This window comes from Pseudophryne corroboree, chromosome 10 (assembly GCF_028390025.1).
Source record: "Pseudophryne corroboree isolate aPseCor3 chromosome 10, aPseCor3.hap2, whole genome shotgun sequence".
NCBI lineage: Eukaryota > Metazoa > Chordata > Amphibia > Anura > Myobatrachidae > Pseudophryne > Pseudophryne corroboree.
Window position 1 is genome coordinate 95,076,854 of NC_086453.1, and position 21,531 is coordinate 95,098,384.

The window sequence follows — 21,531 nt, forward strand, 5'->3', positions numbered from 1 at the left end:
GGGTGATAGGCCGTTGTCCTCAATTTCCGACAGCCGTACAGCGAACAAAGTTTGTGAAACAATTGCGATTCAAAGGCAGGGCCTTGATCGGTGAGAACCCGGTCGGGATACCCATAGGGCCTCACAAAGTGTTTTAAGAATATTTCTGCAGTGGTTTTTGCAGTTAAGTCTTTCGTGGGTATGACCACAAGGAACTTGCTATAATGATCAGTCATTGCAAGGGCATATTGATATCCGCTGGTGCTGGACTCCATTTTTACGTGATCTAGTGCAACGATCTCTAGAGGGCGTTAACTTCGGATGGAATGCAGGGGATCCTTTTGATTCCTGGCTGGAGGCCTTTTTAAATTGCATGGTACGCAATCATGACACCAATTCTCAATGTCCTCCCGCATACCGATCCAGAAATACCTCCTTCGTAACACTGCTTCGGTTTTTTGGGTGCCGAAATGTCCAGACATATCATGATAGGCCTCCAGTAAGAGGTTGGCCTGACATTTTGGAACTACAATCTGTGTGATGAGTTGGTGTGTGCTAGGTTCGATACTGACACGTGTGACGAGTCCTTGCTTGACCCGAATGCGGTCTCGGTGTCGCAACAACTTCACTAATTCTGGATCCGCTTTAGCTCGCTGTGCCCTGTTTAATTGTTGTTCCCGCCGAATAAGTTCCATAAGTTCTTTCAATACTGGACTCTCCTTTTGGACCTTTTTCCAGTCTACTGTGGGTAAGTCAACAGGAGGACTTTTGGATCGTGAGGTAGCTTGAGCGGAAACGGGATCCGAAGTTACTATCAATCCCTGGTTCAGGGATTTGAACACAGGGGTTTCTACATCCTCCGCATTGTCTTGTTCAACTTCCGGAATGTCTATAGTAGGTAGGCGGGACAGGGCATCGGCATTCCCATTTAACTTTCCACTCCGGTAATCGACTGTGTACCGAAAGTTAGCCAGGCGGGATACCCAGCGTTGTTCCAGTGCTCCCAAATGAGCCGTAGACAGATGAGCCAAAGGGTTATTGTCAGTTGTGATAACGAACGGAGTAGCTGCTAGGTAGTCCTTGAACTTTTCTGTGATGGCCCAGACGAGAGCGAGCAACTCTAACTTAAAGGTACTGTAGTTCTCGCTGTTTCGCTCGTTTTTTTGGAGGCCTCGACTGGCATAAGCTATAACTCTTTCTCGTCCATTTTGTATCTGTGATAACACCGCCCCTAGCCCGCGATGACTCGCGTCCGTATAAACTTGGAAAGGCTTCTCATAATCCGGATAGGCAAGAAGAGGAGCAGCTACCATAGAGGCCTTTAGTAATTCAAAAGAGCGTTGTTGATCTTTTCCCCATATGATTAAGGACGAACTCCTCCTCTCTTGTCCAGATGTGCCACGTAGTAGTTCATGTAGTGGAGCTGCCACTTTGGCAAAACCCTCCACAAAACGTCGATAGTACCCCACAAAACCCAGAAAGCTCCTCACGTCCTTCACTGTCTTGGGTATGGGCCGCATGTATCTTCTCCGGGTCGGGCTTGACACCTTCAGCGCTAACAATATGTCCCAAGTATTGGACCTCGGGTTTTAGCAAGTGACATTTTGTCGGCTTAAGTTTCAGACCAGATTTGATGAGCTGTTTGAACACTTCGTCTAGATGCCGGAGGTGATCTTCATAATTTCTTGAAAAAATGATAACATCATCTAGGTATAACAGTACTATCTCAAAATTATGGTGTCCTAGACAGTGTTCCATTACACGCTGAAACGTAGCTGGTGCATTGCAGAGTCCGAAAGGCATCCGATCGAATTCATATAGACCCATTGGAGTGGTGAAGGCAGTTTTTTCCCTGTCCTCTGGTGCCATCGGAATTTGCCAATATCCACTGGTGAGATCTAAAGTGGAAAAGTAGGCTGCCGTCTTCAAGGCGGTCAAGGATTCTTCGATTCTTGGTAGTGGGTAGGCGTCCTTGTGGGTCACGGCGTTCAGTTTGCGATAGTCCACGCAGAACCGAAGACTTCCATCTTTTTTTTTTACAATAACTATCGGAGCTGCCCACGGGCTGTGACTCTCATGGATAACCCCTGCGTCTCTCATCTCAGCAATCATGTTACGCACCGGCTGATACATTGCGGGAGGTAGGGATCGGTGTCTCTCTTTGACTGGAGGATAATTTTCCGTATGAATATGATGATACACACCTTCAGCTTTCCCGAAGTCGGAGGGATGTTGACTAAAAGCCACTGAATTTTTTCGGACTACTTCTAACACCCCTTCTCGCTGTTCCTCTGTAGTGCTTTGATCACCAATTTGGATCCCACTCCACCACGGGCTCTCATTCACAATGGCAGAAGAACTTTCGGGCAATACTCCCTGAGGTGCCGACAGTATTTCTCTCTCCACAACATCTTGAAAGTCTACTTGAAACACCTTCGCCACCGGGCAGTAGGATAATTGTGAGGATTCAATATGCGAATGGGTATTCTACCTCGCTCCACCTTTGCCAATGTCCTAGCTATGGCAAATGGCTGTTGTCCATCAGGATCACAGGTCTCAATCATGGCATGATAATCGTGTCCGCCAGGACCAATCCGAGCCTTGCACCAGACTACATGCTCTGAGTTGGGCATCAACAGTACAGGTCGTTGATCTGCAATTCGGGCCTTCCCAACCTCTCCCTGGTTATTGGTAAATTTCTTCTGACCTTCCAGTACTCGAACAGTCTGATGAAGCGTTTTCCGTTCCCACGGGGCAGCTGTCCTCATTTCTTTTCGAAGGGCTTCTACCAACTCATCGGGACAGTTCCGGAGGACATTCATTCCCAGGATGACTGGGGGTAGGAATTCATTTGACACAGTCGTCACTAGACATCCCTGTCTGCTCAAGTTTGCTCTGCCAACTCTCATGTCCGCTTCCCAGTAACCACTATAATTAATAGGTTGTCCGTTGCTAGCTAATAGATGTAACCAGGTGGTCGGTGGAGATACGATGTCCTGCTCATTCCAATGCAGAAGAAACTCAGCGAGTCGGATGGTTGAAACCTGTGAGCCTGTATCCAGGAGAGCAGACATTTCCACACCATCAATCTGGATCTTCAGGCGAGGGCATTCACCTACATATCTGGGCCACCAGTCTTGGGATGACGGACCTATTGATACATCTCCTCCCGAGGTTCGGTCCCCTGCCTCGGGGTTTCCTCGTTTAAAGCACCATTGGGACAATTTCTTTCTATGTGTCCGCATTGCCGGCAACCTCGGCATATAGGCCGTCCTTGAGCATCGAATTGATCAGTAGGACGTCTCCCTGTTCCCCTTGGTAGATCCCAGCGAGATCGGTTCCTTCCTCCCCGATCTTGTCGCCATTCCCGACGTGGACCAACACCTTGACTTTGACTTAACTCTTCAAGTTTCTGACCCATTCGGGATAGGTTCAATGTAAGCTCCGTAAGCTTAGAATTTAAGATCCCGATTGAATCCTGGTTGGATGGAGTTTGTGCCTGTTGGGTAACCACCTTAGATAATGCAGCTTCTGCTTTTGGGTGCACTTTGATTATCTTCACCTCTTCTCCTTCTTCTTGTTCGGCTGATGCCTCATAATCAGGATCCTCGCAGGAATTTAATCCAAGAATTTGGAAAATGTCTTCCTTGAACTCCGCAAAGGAACACTTCAGTTGTTGCCGCCGCCACATTCTCAGTTGGGACTGAATGTTTTCCTCTTGTGCTCCCTCGATAAAGAGGTTGATTAATGTGTCATCAGCCTGTTGTATTTCGCGGGGGTCCAAAGCTTGAACTGCTCTCATTGCTTCTTGCAACCCCAAAGCAAAGTCCCGTAGTGTTTCACCAGCTCTTTGCTTTCTAGCATACAGTCAACTTTTTGAGTTAGAAATTGTTTTTAAGGCGAAGATGCGCCCCAATTTTTCCAGGATGCCTTCTGCTGTCTCCTTTTCTTCCTTCGTCCATGCCTCTGTCTCCCTTAGCGCAGAACCTTTTAACTGTCCCAATATGATCTCCACTTTCAGTACCTCGCTCAGCGGGTACAATTTGAACATGGAACGCATCTTATTCCTAAAGTCCTTAAGCTGGCTGGTTCCTGGGGTACGCATGTCTCCCGAATAGGTAGGAAGCCATGAAGCGCCAAAGTAATATGGCATTGTAATGGGCGATGTTATCCCTTGATTTTGCCCTGCCGGAGATTGACCAGGTGATACGGGTAGTTTCCTCCGGGTAGATGTTGATGCCGGAGTCTGGGGTTTCTGTGATTCCGACATGCTATCCTGTTCGCGGACGCCAACGTTATTTATATGTAACAAACTGTAAAATAAGCTCCGATTCTTTTCTCTTCAGCTTCTACCAGCGGAAAATAGGCAATTGCTCAAGTCCACACCTTTCCACACTGGTGCCAATGAAAGTTTACTTTATTGACTTTTTACCAGCCATAGCAATAGAATTCAGTTGCTATAAATTTACATGTGAAAAGCATACAGTTCAAAATTTAAAACATAGACAATTAATATATTTAACTCAAGAGGTTATCACTTCGCATAAGCCGAGTGTTTGCGGTAGCCGCTCCGTCTATGCTGCGCCCCTGTAAGGTAGTGTTAGGGTCTCCTGCTCTGTGCTGCCACGTCGTCATGGCAACCGGGAGACAAGTGCTAGCGGAGTAACCTGAGCGTAGCTGATACTCCGGTTCGGGTCTTTTGCTGTGCAGTGGTTACAGGCTCTGTGCACGGCAGGGGATCCGGTGCTGGTTTTTGTGCTCACAGTCTGTGAGGTCTGAGTGGGGCGTGGACAGCACCTGCTATATAAACCCTCTTCTCAGGTTAGGCAGATGCTGCTGAATCTTTGTTGGTTAGTCAGTTCCTGAAAGCTAGCTAGTACTGTGTAAACTTTGTATTTGTTTGTTGCTTACTGCAAATAGGCCTTGGGATTTGGTATTACACTCTGCCAATCCAGACCTAGCAGTAAGACTGGAGTCAGTCGTTTAACCTGCTGGGGTTCTTTTGCTACTCTGTGAACCTAGCAAGTTTGCGGCTGTATTCTCAGACTTGCCTGCCAAAATCCTTTCTCACTGTGCAAGGTGTTCAGGTGTCAGTTTAGTGGCAGTAAACTGAACCAGTGCACTGCAAGTGAGGACTAGGATTGTGGAGACTCTCCTTGTGTCTATTATTCCATCTCTGACCAAGGAGTTTACTGCCACACCCATTGGTAACCCTTTAGGGTTTTGCTGTTGCCCTTAGCAACAGCATTTCGGGTTCTCTACGTATTAAATCACAACATCTCGCTTCTTTCCATCTGAGCATTCCTAATACTAGGGAGACACCCAGTTTCTTAGCCTTTGGGCTTCTCTGTTCACTTTGTGTTTATTTTGTTACCCTATCACCTTCTGTGTATGTAATGTCATATTCCCCAGTCTGTCTGTGAGTTCATTTGTTTTGCATCCCTCTCCGTTCAGACACCAGTACATTCCTGCTGGCACTGGTGTGCATAACAGGTAGTAAACTCTGTACGCGCTTTCCCGCAAAGATGCAATACTAGAATGTATCCGACTCGCTACGCATCGTGACCTGTAGATCAACAGCAATGAAATTTACTTTAAATACAGGTGAATCTCTTACGGGTTGTGCTAATTACCCCGATATTCATTAACAATTAGAACATGAATTTACACTCACACTCGAATCCCTTAGAGCACGTGCACGGCTGTTAGTGTATAAATGAGAGCTCTCATATGGTTCGTTGCCCGGGATAAATAGGTCACTGAAAGTACTTGTTCCCAAATGACCTCCTTAGGTACTATAGTATATTCAATTAATTAAGGCTGCTCCTGCGGTAAACTACTCTGTTCCAGTAAAACTGACAACTTGTCCCGGTCCCTGTTCAGCAGTTTCTCTGACACATAAGCTTTGCAGCTGTCACTTTGTATTCCTTTCTACAGTAATTCACTAATCCTGTCACTAGGTATCACTGTACTAGCTTTGCAGGCAAGGTGACTTAGCTCCAATGTAATAATAGCGCAAGCGGCGTCCCTAGTAACTTCTCGTCCCGCAACAGTAGTTAAGAGTTTCCTGACCGGCTGGGATTACTAATAGTTCCTTGCTTGGAAACGTTCCTAGCTAGTGCTGAGTCGACTATATAGAGTTTGTGGGCTCTGTAGTGGATACTCTGTTGCTAAAAACTCCTTTTGAGACTTTCTTCTTTGTCACCGTATATAGTTTATATATAAACTTGGGACTGTATAAGTTCAGGAGTGGTTACTGTATTGCAGCACTCATCCCTCAGGACAGTTTCTCTGGGTACAAGGCTTTTGCACATAAGTCTATGTCCCTAGTTTAGGTAGGAGTCTACGGAACTTGTACGTCCTGGGATGGATCAACTCTGCAGAGAATCTGTAACGTGTCTATGCACAAGGTCCTCAGGATGTGTGCACTAATTACTATCTAGATGTGAGGCGGCAGCTGATACTATTGGGTTGAACTATTGATGGGCCTCCTGTGAGGGTTACTTATACGGTACCTTGCAGGGAACTCCGGTTCCCCCCTCTGGAGTCTATCCCGGCCGTTGTCTCCCACTCTCTGGGAGTGATTCTGTGTAGTGTGTGCTGCCAATGTATAGAGCTAGAGGCTCCCACTAGCTCCACCTCCAGGCGTAGCCACTACCGTGAAGCCGCCTCTCCAGCTACGGATTGCAGGACTTTCTGGTTATTCACAGATAGCACCCCTCCGGACCCGCCTCTACAGCGTCTTCCGTTCAACGACTCTCAGCGGGGACACTCAGCTGCAGCGCTTCCAGACGTCACGGAGGGCTCCGTCTCTCCGGCCCGCCTATGTCCAGCCGGAAGCCTCCTCTGTACGCACGGGAGCCGGGTATCGCCGCAAGCCTGGATCGCGCTTGTCTCTCCTTTCTGTGCTAACGGTGAGATGCTGGAGGTGTCCACCGAAGACGGGATCGCAGTCCTCTGGGCGCCGCAGACCTCTCTCCCCGTTGCTACTCTGTCGCAGCTCCTTCAATGCTCCTCTTCAACCGTTGGTCCGTGCTTGTCTCTTCCTTTTCTTTCACGAGCCCGCTCTGGGAGCTCCCCTGGAGACCGGCACGCGGCAGTCCTAGAACTTTATGTTCACGCGCCGGCTCCAGTGAGGGTGACAACCTCTCTTGTCCACTGTCACCAATGTTAAATACGGCCACAGCATAATGATGGCCACAGTTTATTGACAACCATGTACGGGGACAAAACCCACCAGGCTCCCCAGAGACTACAAAATTACATAACCATAAATATATATATATAGGGGTACCTATAATACCCTAGTGGGGTTGCCACATATAGCATGGGCCGTATTCCACAATGATGTTGTTTGCACTTGTTATTATTTTTAAATGCTGCGTTACACATTCAGTTCCTGACTGTCGTGTATTTCATCAATATCAGAAAGGCCACACTAGCTGTTGCACCATTTACAGTATGAGTAATAATGACTGCTAACAATATCAAAGGCCACACCTGCACGCTAATAGCACGATTTATCCTTTAGAAAGAATGCATCATGCATAGCATGCAGTGGTTGTACAATTGCGCACTTCCATAACTCACACATGAGATCTTTGTCTTGACCGATACTCAAAATCTATATGTTGCAGTGTGTAGCTAGTGCGTAAGAGGAAGAAAGTCTCAAGCACATATATGCTGACATCACTGCTATTTAATTTTTTGATTTCAAAGATTTTTTTTTATTTTTTGACAAGGAAGTAACATATGAATCAAACAATATGAAGCTTAACAAGTGCCCTCAGGTGGGAACATGAGGTTTTGCACTCCATTTACCTGTACAGAAGTAATAATATCTGAATAGTGGTCTGATCATATATAAATAAATATGTTTGTATGATGAATTGCCTTCAAATGTAATTTTTTTCCTAGGATCTCCAATAATGCTGAAACAAAAAGTGACCCTGACGCACTTTTGACAGGCAACCATAAGCAAGGGAGAATGAGAATAGGAAGAAAGAATAAAATCATATATATGATGATAAGAGGAGTAATTGAAAGAAGACAGGAGAGAGAAGACGATAGTTGGAGACATGACAGACTCGAGGGAGAGGGGGGGGGTGGGGTTAGCAATTGAACATAGACCATACTTTAAAGAATTATACATAGAGACTAAGAATAAATCTAGGATCTGCTAAATGAAGTTACTAGGGTTACAGCAAGTTCCTCCAAATGTCCAGTTGAGTGAAGTCATCTAAGGTAGATATATACTTTCCCCATTTTTTAATAAAGGAATCGAAGGAGCATTCGGTGTTGAGTGAGAGTGATCTTTTGTCGAAATAGATTAGTTGGAGGATTCTGTTCCAAAGTTCTCTAATAGACAGGGCGTTTTTTTGTGTCCAATGTATCAAGATGAGCTTCTTCGCCATAGTAAATACTGTGATGAGAAATTCTGAGGGCGAGCTCTCTGTCTTGGGAAAGTTCCAATCTTTAAAGTTTAGGCATATACAGGCAAGTGGGTTGAGGTCCAGATTTAGGTGCAGTGTAGAGTTGAGAAAGGCTATAGTCTTGCGCCAAAACCTTAACACCTTAGTGCAGGACCAAAAACAATGAAAGAATTTGGCATTGACCATAGAACATTTGTAGCAAGAGCCAGGATCTGAGGTAGACATATGTCTCCTTTGTGCTGGGGAGATATAAATCTTGTGTATAGACTTAAAGTGAACTTCTTGAAGATAAGATGAGTGGAGTGTTTTCATAATTTTCGGAAACTGGAAGGTATTAATAATCTCGGCACCTGTAATCCCAGGGATGTCGGCACTCCAAGCAGACACAAGGTTAGTTAGACCAAATTCATTTACTGAACTTGTTAGGAGAGCATACAGCATCTTGGTTGAGGATTTATGACTATTGTAAGATTTAAAGATAGCGTCCAGAGGGTGAGTAGCTTTGAGTGAGGAGCTTAGTGAAGGCAGTGACATTGTATAATGTCTAGCTTGTAGATATAAATAAAAGTGGGAGTTAGGGAGGTCGTAAGTGTCTTTTAGGGTGGAGAAGGTAAGTATATGGCCTCCAGGATCAAAGAGTTTTGATGCTAGATTAAGGCCTTTTTGGGACCATTGGCGGAAGATTGGAGTAGTTAGGGAGGGTTGGAAATTGGGGTTGCCCCATAATGGACAGAAAGGTGAGTATGTGTGTGGGAATTTGAGGTTTTTACTCAGCTTGATCCAGCTGTTGTATGTGGCTCTAAATAAAGAGTGATTTGTGATGTGTGGAGGTATTAAGTGGGCAGGTGTGTGTAGTAAAGCTCCTGGGGAAAATGGATAAAATAAGCATTGTTCAAGCGCCTTATCAGTGAATTTTGAGGTTTCCATAAGCCAATCTGCTATTATCCTGAATTGAGTCGTGATAGAATACAGTGCAAAATTTGGAATGCTGAGACCACCGTTTGACTTTGGTTTGTATAGCTTTTTTAGGGCTAATCTAGGACGTTTGCCCTGCCATAAGAACTGTGAAATTCTTTTCTCGAGGGTGCTAAGATCTTGTTTGGATATGACACACGGTAATAATTGTAAGGGGTAGTATATTTTTGGAAAAATTACACTTTTCAATATTGCTGCTCTGCCTAGTAGCGATAGAGGGAGTTTTGACCACCCATCTAGTTGAGAGTAGATTTTTGTAAGGAGGGGGGGGAAGTTAGCTGAATATAAGGAGTGAGATTCGTTAGTGATCTGTACACCTAAATATTTAAGCTGAGAGGTTTTAATGCGAAATTGGGACAGTATCGGTAAGGATTGGAAGTCAGGAGATTGCTTAGATATGGGGAGAATTTCGGACTTAGCAACATTAATTTTATAACCTGCTATCGAGCTGAAAGATGATATTATCTCTAAAATTACTGGGAGGGATTTAACGGGGTTAGATATGAAGAGTAACATGTCGTCTGCAAAGAGGGACACTTTCAATTCCAATGAGGAAACGTTAATGCCGGTGAAATCTAATGCGGATCTAAGGGCGATAGCCAAAGGTTCGATCGCTATATCAAAAAGGAGTGGTGACAGGGGGCAACCCTGCCGAGTACCCTTCTGAATTGGAAAAGGGGAAGACAGGAATCCATTGCATGAGATTTGTGAGGCTGACATTGTGTATAGTGTTCTAATAAAAGAGATAAAAGTGGGTGGAATGCCAAATCTCTCCATAGTGAGGAACAAGTGGGACCAGTGTACTAGGTCAAATGCTTTTTCTGCATCAATTGATAGAATTGCTTTTCCACTGGACTCACCTGTTCCCCCACTACCCATGTGTACTGCTGCCAAAACCTTACGAATATTTGTAAGTGAATGTCTGCCCTTGATGAATCCTGTTTGGTCATGGTGTATTATTGAAGGGAGGATAGGGTTGAGGCGGGTGGCTAAAATTTTTGTAAGGAGTTTGTAGTCAGAATTTAATAAGGAGATGGGTCTGTATGAAGCAGATAGTGCAGGGTCTCTACCGGGTTTGAGTATTAATTTGATAATTGCCGAATTAATATAGGGGGGAAGGGCTGCATTGAAGAGAATAAAATTAAAGACTGATACTAAAATTGGGGCTACACGTTTGTCAAATAATTTATAAAAATCTCCATTGAAGCCATCTGGTCCTGGTGCTTTCGCTGATTTTAAAGTTTTCATGGCCTGAATGACTTCAATTAGAGTGATCGGTTGTGTTAACAAATTATTAGAATCTTTAGGAGCTTGGGGGTATGTAAGAGTGTCCCATAAGGATCGGGGGGAATTAAGAGTTGGAGGAGTTCTAGAAGGGTCAATATTCGAGGGTGTCTGAGGATGTGAATATATGTCTGTATAATAGTGTTGCATGTTTTGGGAGATCTGTTTGTTGGATGTGGTATGTGTGCCATCCGGTTGAATTAGGGGGTGTACTGTCATAGGGGGTCTAGTCCCGTTAAGAATGTTGGTCAATAACTTACTAGTTTTGTTGCCATATCTATGAAAGCGGTAATTAGAGTAGAATTGTGATTTGTCTGATAAGGTTTGGAGGGTTTCCTCAAATTTTATTTTAGCTGCTAGGTATATGGACTTGTTGGCAGAGGTGGGTAGTAAGCTATAGTTTGAATAGGCTTCTGTGAGGGATTGTTGGAGTAGGAGGTAAGATTTAGAACCATTCTTTTTTTCCTTAAATTCAAAGTTTAAGATCGAACCCCTCAAAACTGCCTTTGCAGACATCCAGTATAGCGGTGGATTAGTGGCTAGGTGTTGTTTGTTATTTTCGTGATATTCATCCCAGGAGTGTACTACATGGTTAATGAATCTAGGAATTTTAGAGAGGTGCGCCGGGAATCTCCAGGTCTTATGTGTAGATCTCTCATTTTGAGTTTTGACTGTAAGCCATACCAGTGCATGGTCAGATAAGATGATTGGTTCTATACCTGAGTCCAGGACTTGGGAGAATAAGTTATTAGAGAGAGTGACGTAATCTATCCTGGATAAGGAGTGGTGTGCGGAAGATAGACAAGTATAACCTCTGTCTGTGGGGTGTAAGGCCCTCCAGACATCAATTAGTTGTAGAGTCGAGAGGATCGTGGGGATACCTAATTTTGGTAGTGAGTGGTGGGATCTTCTAGCATGGGATCTGTCCAAATGTGGGTGTGAGATCAGATTGAGATCTCCGCCCATAATGAGATTGTTAGAAGAAAAGGGTAATAATTTACGTAGTATCAGTTGAAAGAAAGCTTTAGAATAGGAGTTAGGGGCATAGATTGAGCATAAGGTATAGATGTTAGAGTATAATTTTATGGTGACGATGGCATATCTGCCCTCTGGATCGCAATCAGATGATATAATCTCTAGTGGGAGTGATTTAGAAACCAAGATTGCTACTCCTCTGGATTTTGAGTTAAAGGAAGAAGAGGCTAACAGGCGCCAATTAAGCATTTGTAGTTTGAGTGTTTCCGGATGTGTAAGGTGCGTCTCCTGAATAAATGCAATATCCAATTTTTGTCTATTTAAATATATTAATACCTTGCGTCGCTTGTTCGGAGTGCCAAAACCCCTAGCATTCAGAGAGCCAACCCGTAATAAAGTTACGTCAGCGTGTGGCATGTAGTTAATTCCAGGTAGGGGGACATCCTAAGGAACTCGCAGCAAATCCTGTAGTGGAAAGGGGAACATAGAGGGGAAGAACAAGAGGGGTGGGGGAGACAAGACAAGAGAGATAGAAAGGAGCATAGGCATATCAGAGTTACATACCTCATATTTACAGCTGTATCCGCATGCGTGAATGCGTGATACTTCCGCAAATAGGAGAAAAAAGAATATAAAAACAAAACACTAAACATAGTGTTTAAATTTAACATAATATCATAACGGAGCATAACAGGTGCATCAATACCCTAATATGGACATCAAAATTGTCAGACCTCTTATGTATGTCATTAGGAGAGTGTATTGTCTGATCCTTCCATATCTATATTACCATAGGGCTAGCCTAAATAATCAGGCATAAGGGGTATTAGCTGCCAGAGAGGGTAGAGAATTTTGTGGAAGAGATCGGGGGGTATAACATAACTAGGTTAGCATCCTGTGGAGAACTGCATAGCTGAAGTGGGGGAGGAGTAATCATTTAGGAGAAGAGGTTATGCAGCGGTATATACAACGGTATATATATAATCTGTGAGGTGGACTGTCAATGAGAATCACTGGGAGCAGATGGTATATCGGATATATCTTCGGCTTGAGACTGTTGATCCTCGTTCAAGAATGCTCGTGCATCTTCCGGTGTGTTAAAATCATAATGCTTGTCTGAGAAGAATATGCGCAAACGCGCCGGGTACATGAGGGCAAATTTCTGTTTAGCTGAGGCCAATTCAGAGCATACTGGAGTAAAGGCTTTTCTAGCTCTCGTGAGCTCTACTGAGAAGTCTTGGAATAGATGTATGCGTTTGCCTTCCCATGAGAGGTTTTGTATCTGACGAGAGGCCTTCCAAATAGCTACCTTGTGAAGGTAGTTAAGGCATTTAAAGATAACTACACGCGGTCTCTTTTCATGTGGCTTAGGAATAGGGCCGATTCTGTGTACCCTCTCAATTATTAAGTCTTTGCATTCTGACTCAATTTTTAGGATTTGAGGAAGTGTAACAGATACAAAGGAGAGCAGGGCTGGGCCTTTAACGGATTCCGGTATTCCTACCACTCTTATATTTGATCTCCTGGTGCGATTCTCTATATCGTCTACTTTGTTCCACAGTTGATGGTTTTCCTTCTGTAGTTTTAAAATAGCTCGCTGAGCCTCTGACATATCGTGACAGACTGACGCTACACGGTGTTCTGTGTCAGTGACTCTTCCCTGCAAGTGGTGTAGTTGTTGTGTGATGTCTGCTACAGCCTGTGTTAGCAGGGGGGTCATAGTGCTTTTAATAGCGTCTACTATGTCCTGGTAAGTCGCTGGGGAGTCTGGCGGACGACGTACCTTTGGAAAGTTTGCATCATCTGCTGCTTCAGCTGCAGCTTTCTTTGAGGCCGGAACACTGTGAGCCGTTTCAGCGTCCGGCGCCATTGTGGGGTCCGCACGGCGCTTCTCCTGACGGCCCGGCGGGTGCTTAGCGGCAGGCGGTGAGGCCAGGAATTTCTCCATCAGGGGGAGAAGGATGTAGGAAGGTCGGGTAGCGAGGCTGTGGAGGCTCCAGGAGCCGTTAATAGTTATATAATGCCGGGTATTGTGCGGAGGAGCACGATCACGCTGTGCTCTGCATGCAACCGGAAGCGGAAGTCTCTATTTGATTTTTTAAAATTGTTGTTTTCCCTCCATTTCTAGTCTTTGACGTACCTGAATGGAAGAAAAAAACTTCAAAGATGGAGCAAGCTACGCGCATAATGACAAGAATCTTGGTCAGTCAGCTGTGAGATTCCGATGCTGAAATGCAGGCACAGGAGGATGCCCGACTCCAACGCTTTTTTGACAACGAGAAAGAGTTACAAAATTTATTTCTTACGCAACTTGTGGGTATGCATGAATGCATTTCTAGGGAAAACAGAGAGGCTCAAATTTCCTTTCTTAATGGTCTGGTGTCTAGATTACACAATCTGCACCCTCCACACCCTTATCCAGTGTATCATCCTCACTATTCTGGGGGCCCTCTGGGAGTGTATTTTAGCTTAGCAGAATAGCGAACGAAAAATTAGCAAAACTGTTACTAAATAATTCTTTGCAGTTTTTGAGTAGCTCCGGAACTACTCACAGATTGTGATCAGCTCAGTCCGTTTAGTTCCTGATTTGACGTGACAAACACGCCCTGCGTTCAGCCAGCCACTCCCCCGTTTCTCCAGACACTCCCGCGTTTTTCCCTGACATGCCTGCGTTTTTTTTGCAAACGCTGAGTTACCACCCAGAAACGCCCCTTTCCTGTCAATCATTTACCAATCAGCAGTGCGACTTAAAAGCGCCGCAGAATCCTCAGCAAATCTGCTAAGTTTTTAGTTAAATAACTAAGCGCATGCGCCCTGCGTGCCATGCAAATGCACAGTTTGCAACAAATCGCAGCATAGCGAAAATCGGCAACGAGCAATCAACTCGGAATGACCCCCATAGTGCCTTCTATTTATGTGTCTAATGTCTACACACATTATGGACTATTTATGTTCAAAAATGTAAGAAGCATTTTAAACTGTAAAGATGTTATATTTAAAATTATACATGTGAGGTAACATATACATTGCTTTTTCAGAAACAATAAAACCAAAACTTTTTGTCAAAAACAATAAAAATAAAACTTTTTTGCAACATATCCCTTGTGTCCTCTATTGTGTCCTAGTAGTTAAGTTAGCAGTGAGGGGGTTGCGGATTTCCTCAGCACTGCCACTAATTATCTCCCCCTCGTAGGCTGCTTCTACCGGAGTATCGCACAGTTCAGAGTCCTTAACATTCCACTCCAGTAAAAAGTGTTCCTTCTGTATCTCACAGAAGTTGTGGAGGATACAGCAAGCAGCAACCACATCTGGCACCAGGGTGATGTCAATGTCATTGCGCTTTAGTGGACACCACCAGCGCCTCTTCAGTCTCCCACCACCATCCTGGCCGAGCTGAGAGTGTGGGTGAAATGCACTTGTTCCGGAGATAGTGGGAGATGCTGCGTGAAGCCCTTGATGAGCCAACGCCTCAAAGGGTATGCCACATCTCCAATAAGGTGCACCGGGATCTCCACCCCATCAACAAACTTTGATTACTGTAATGGGAAAAAAAATAATATATAGTATAGGTGGCATACATAATGCATACCCTCCAACATTTTACACATAAAAATCGGTAAAAAATTAGGAAAAGGCGAGTGGCCACAGGTAAATGGGGTATGACCACGCCCCTTTTCCTATACTTTCAATGGAAGATTTCAAAGCCAAAAATCGGTACAGAGCATAAAAAAATGTACTGTACCTGCCAAATAGGTACAGTTGGAGGGTATGCATAATGTTCAGGAAAGTACAGGGAATAATTAGGAATTCCAACAATCTAATCCTGACATGGGTGAGATAAATATCCTAAACCCTCCCACCCCTCCCCTACCAACTAACCCTCCCTTTCTGCAGCCTAACCCTACCCTCTATCTATCCTTACCCACCTTCGGGCTGTGAGGATCCTTACTGCAAACCTTTCCCATATTCCAAGGTGAAACAAAACGGTGTCAAACTTGCGTGCCTCCAGCTGTTGTGGAACTACACATGCCAGCATGCCCTGCCACAGTTGCAGCACCCCCAAATAGAACATTTGTGGCAGGGGCATGCTAGTTCCACAGCAGCTATAGTTTAACACACCTGCTACACAGCGTAAGAGGCCGGCCCTATACCATCATTGCAATCTATTGTTTTATGATTCTGCTGTGAAAAATATAACCCATCAAAAGAGCTATATATTTACCTTTCTAGGGAACAACCAGCCATGTTGGTTCTCCTCTGCAATCTGGAACAATTCAGAGTTCCCAAGTACCCGGGAGTCGTGAGCACGACCCGGCCAGCCAATGAATTACATCTGTGAAACTGAACAGTATACCTATTAGCTGTGTTAACAATACACATCATGGGCCCAGCATATGACCAAGGGTATATCTAGGGGTCTGAACAGCCCTGGCAAAGTAAGGGACTGGCGCCCCCCACCCGCACCACAGTTGAAATATGGAAGTCGCGTGTAACAGAAAAAGGGGTGTGGGCACACAATAGTACCCTTAATTCATATTACACCACACAGTAGTGTCCCTTGCTCACATTACACCGCACAATAATGTCCGTTATTCATATTATGCTATGCAGTAGTACCCCTTATATACATTTCACCACACACTAGAGCCCCTTATTCACATTATGCTACATAGTAGTACCCATTATACACATTATGCAACACAGTAGTGCCGTCTTCAGACGGGGACTGGCTGGACACCCGCTTCCCCACTCTCCCGGTTTTGGCGGGCTTTCCTCTTCTGTATTTGAGGTAATTATAATGCTTATTTCATGACCGGCAGTCACACATGTTTCTTGATAAATGCCATGGTGCCCTCAGCATGGAGAAAGAATGCAGGCTGTAGTAAAGTAGCTGCGGCACTCACGGGTCTACCTGTTAATGTAAGGCTATGGCCACACATAGTGGCCAAGCGGGTCCCGTTTAGTGGGACCTGCTTGGGCGCAAGGTGACTGCACATGGGTGCCTATGCAGGCGCCCACACATGTGCGGCATTCCAGCCACCACCGGCTTCAACCGCAGCATGCTGCAGTTGAGCCAGGCGGCAGGATGGTGGGATTTCAATGAGAACACATACATTTCAATGTATGTGTTCACACAGTGCGGCCATGCCGTTCTGTGTTCCATTGAAATCCCATGTGTCACTGGCCGGATCCTGTTCTGCGGGATCCCGCAGAATAGGATACGTGTGCACACAGACCCCCTCCCAGCCAAGCGGGTCCCATTCAGCAGGACCCCCTTGACCGCTATGTGTGGCTATAGATTCAGGGAAAAGGGGGAAGGTGGATAATCCTCTGCACTGGACTTATATGAAACTAATAACGTTTAGAGTATACTAACAGAATACCCCAATTTTCATATTGTGAATCAATTCATGATCTTATGTGGGGGTGCCGCCATAGACAATGAGTTGGAAGAGAAATACTAGAAAGAAAAGGATTGTCTCTTTGTTGGCGCACTTACGAGAAAGATGAATGTATTTAAAATTTAACTTTTAATTTCATATGATTAAAATACCTGAGAACGTGAAAAATAATGAGACAATAATCACAAATGATACATAACATGAAATAAAATAATAAAGTATTATCAAATACTTGTATGTGTCTTTATTATATTGATTTAATTTATAATTTCTGACTGTGTGCCGCAATAACTTAAAGATGGTTATGGATTATTGGATCATCAAATCAAACCCTTATTACCCTGAATGCCTTTATTCAAAAAAGATTGGGCGGGTATAGTATTGTGACCAGTAATCCTTGCAATTCTATGAGAAAATTTCTATTACGTATTTATAGTTTTGTACATATATATGAAACCGAACTGAGAATATCCTACACACAGTGTCAATTAGCAGTTATTGCCGTATACAATTTGGCTGTTACAGCTCTATGGTGGCACATCCTCTGTGACCTCTCATGTGTGCACTCCTCTATTTATTTATTATGCAAATTATATTACAGAGGGTATGTATGTACAAATAAATAGAGGAGTGCACACATGAGAGGTACAAAACTATAAATACGTAATAGAAATTTTCTCATAGAATTGCAAGGATTACTGGTCACAATACTATACCCGCCCAATCTTTTTTGAATAAAGGCATTCAGGGTAATAAGGGTTTGATTTGATGATCCAATAATCCATAACCATCTTTAAGTTACCGCTATGTGTGGCCCCAGCCTTAGAGATGGACGCTGTGCATTACAAATGGGGTAATATCAACACAGTTGTAGGGATTGTACCCCTTTAACAGGAAGACCCGTGAGTGCCAAAACTGTCAAATATATATATATATCAAAAGAGAAAATAACCAAATTGCGCTAATAGAAACCGCCTTAGACACAATAGTCCTTGGAGGATCCGGCCTCAAATCTCCAAAACAAGTCCTCTTGCCAGTTGAGAACCGATGATTAAACAGTAACGGTGGTAGTCAGGAGAGCGCTCGAATAAATGTCTCTTTATAATGATCTCAAAAGTGTTTCTTTCTGTTATGGGTTACCCACCAAGAGATGTAGATATCTGGAAAAAACCCTCTCACCAAAAATCACCCAAAACAATAGCATCACTCGTTGATCCGTAGTTTTCATATATTTATTAAAAAATCTTTAAAATTATTCAATATCTCTTACATTCATCTTAACAGTTGTGGGATTGATCTTAATAAGACATGCTGCCCACCCCAGCCGGGGAGGAGCTCCTAGGCAGCCTGTCCAACCAAGATGTTCAAGACAATCAACCAACGCGTTTCGTCTATACAGACTTCCTCAGGGGTGTTTTGACATGTAAGAGCGATGTCCTAATTATTGATTTGTAAAAAATTGAAGAAATGTCCATAAAGCACACCTATATATCTAAATATTAGTATTTTAAACTTGATAAAGGATCCATACAAAGGACTTCAATATCCTTATGTAGAAATCTCCAGATAAATCTCAAAAAGACTTTTCTTTAATTTTTAGCTGTGTGCATGAGCTACTGTCCTCAGTGCTGTCCTCACTCTTATATATATATAATACATTTCTCTTTATAGAGGGGGCACCTGTGTTGTCGTCGTTCCCCCTGCCAGAGCAGTTCCTCACCCACAGGGATGCCCAACCAAAATCACAGAAGGCAGCAGCGGCAGCCACTTTTCTTCTTGCCAGGGTCTGGCACCGCTCCGCAGTTCGTGCTACAATCAAGTAACTCTGCAAAACTACAGCTCCCAGCACCCATTGCTGTCAGGAGCTCACAGTAGCAATGGCTGCTGGGAGCTGTAGTTTTGCAGAGTAACTTGATTGTAGTGCGGACTGCGGAGAGGTGCCGGACCCTGGCGAGAAGAACAGTGGCTGCCGCTGCTGCCTTCTGTGGTCTTTGCCGGGCATCCCTGCAGGTGGAGGACACAGGAGCATAGTGAATCTGCCACTTGGACACGGGTGGCACAGCCAGGCGATGGCCCTCCTCAGCTGGCACCCCTGGCGAGTGCTATCCTGGCCAATGGCTAGATACACCCCTGCATATGAGTCACATTAAAACACACCATACTACTCACCAATACTTATGGTCCACTACAGCCTGCAGGATGATGGAGTGCCAGCCTTTTTGGTTATAGTAATCGGCTGGGTTATCTCTGGGGGCAATAATGGGTATGTGGGTCCCATCTATGGCTCCAGCACACTGGGGATATTTACGTCGCAGGAAACCTTTTATAGTATCATCCAGCCGGGCACCTTGCGGTAAGGAGATGAAGCAGTGGTAAAGGGTTTCCAGCAATGCCTGGGTCACTTCCCTCACTAGCACACACACCGTCGATATGCCAACACCGAACAAACAGGAGATGGTGCAGTATTCCCCTGTGATTGCATACCACCACAACACAATCGCCAGTCTCCTGCACGGCTCAATAGTCTTGCAGTAGTTGGTGCTTCCCCCTGGTGAGTGCAGGAGTGAGAAGTTCCAGCAGGTAGTAAAACATAGCATGCGACATCCGAAAGTGTGCCATCCACTGCTCTGGCTGATAAGCTTCCACAGTTGCCCAGAAAGCTTGTCCATGCCTGCGGTCTCAGGTCCACAACGATCGATTAGTCACGCTGGTAAATCTCAGGGTAGATGTAATGCTGCCCAAAACCAGGGCTCTCCTCCTGCGCAAATACCGACGTCGACTATTAGCCCTCTCCGCCAGAAATTGCTCCCTTCTCCTCTTGGCATAAGACTGTGCCAGGTAGCACAGTGCAAGCAGCTGCATCAGGCTCTCATTTGCTGTGTGAAAGTGGTATGATAAGTGCAAGGTGATAAACGCATCAGCCAATCATCTCCTAACTGTTAATTTACATATTGGAGCTGATTGGCTGGTGCGTTTATCACCTAGCACTTATCAGTGGTTTATCACTTCCTTATGCCTTCTCCAGGTTAATACATCTTCCCCTAAGAACCATAGATATTGATTAGCGGGTTTTATACCCCAAAATTATAACTTGTTATCATGGCAATAAGAAATTATAGATTTCGCCAGGATGTACCAAAAATCACATTCAGAGACAAGGGCCATGATATGAGCCTGTCCATGTGATGTAATATGAAGTGATCGCTGATGCGATCACCTTACTTTCAGTTTCATGACTTGGCGCACCATTGTGCATGCAAGGCCTACTGAGAGTTCCAGGGAATGATCCAGATCTCAGTACATTATACGTAATGTAGCCCATAAAGTATAATTGCTGACGCAATAGCTGCTTTGGCCAAGATTGGTAAATCCAACAGCATAACAGCCCCTGTGGTTGGAAATGGAGGGACCCCATCAGATATTGGCATTACCTGTGGTGATCCTTCTGTGTTAAATGCTGGGGATCCTTAATGTTTATGGGTGCCCCCTGAAAATATCTATTTTCAGGGTATATCCTGCAAATGCGCTTTAATAAGTTTGCCTCTAAAGCCTGCTTTCAACTCTCTGTATAAGCACCAGTAAAATATATGCATTTCACATTACAATTTTCTTTGTGTTTTCTGAAGATCAATAAAAATCACTCCAGTTATCTGAGAGCCGTAGTTACTTATTCTTCTGAACTCCACAGAAGTAGGGTTATTAGGCCTCATTTTTCTTTTTAAGGATTAACAAGAAAACTTCAACTATATAGTACATACATACAGTGCATCCGGAAAGTATTCACAGCGCTTCACTTTTTCAACATTTTGTTATGATACAGCCTTATTCAAAAATGGAATAAATTAATTTATCCCCTCAAAGTTCTACACACAATACCCCATAACGACAACGTGAAAAAAGTTTTTTTCAGATTTTTGCAAATTTATTAAAAATAAAAAACTTTGAAATCACATGTACATAAGTATTCACAGCCTTTGCCATGAAGCTCAAAATGGAGCTCAGGTGCATCCTGTTTCCACTGATCATCCTTGAGATGTTCCTACAGCTTATTTGGAGTGTACTTGTGGTAAATTCAGTTGATTGGACATGATTTGTAAAGGCACACACCTGTTTATATAAGGTCCCACACTTGACAGTGCATGTCTGAGCTCAAACCAAGCATGAAGTCAAAGGAATTGTCTGTAGACCTCCGAGACAGGATTGTTTCAAAGCACAAATCTGGGGAAGGGTACAGAAAAGGTACAGAAAAATATCTGCTGCTTTGAAGGTCCCAATGAGTACAGTGGCCTCCATCATCCATAAATGGAAGAAGTTCGGGACCACCATGACTATTACTAGAGCTGGCCGGCCGTCTAAACTGAGCGATCAGGGGAGCAGGACCCTAATCAGGGAGGTGACCAAGAACCCGATGGTCACTCTGTCAGACCTATAGCATTCCTCTGTGGAGAGAGGAGAACCTTCCAGAAGGAAAACCATCTGTGCAG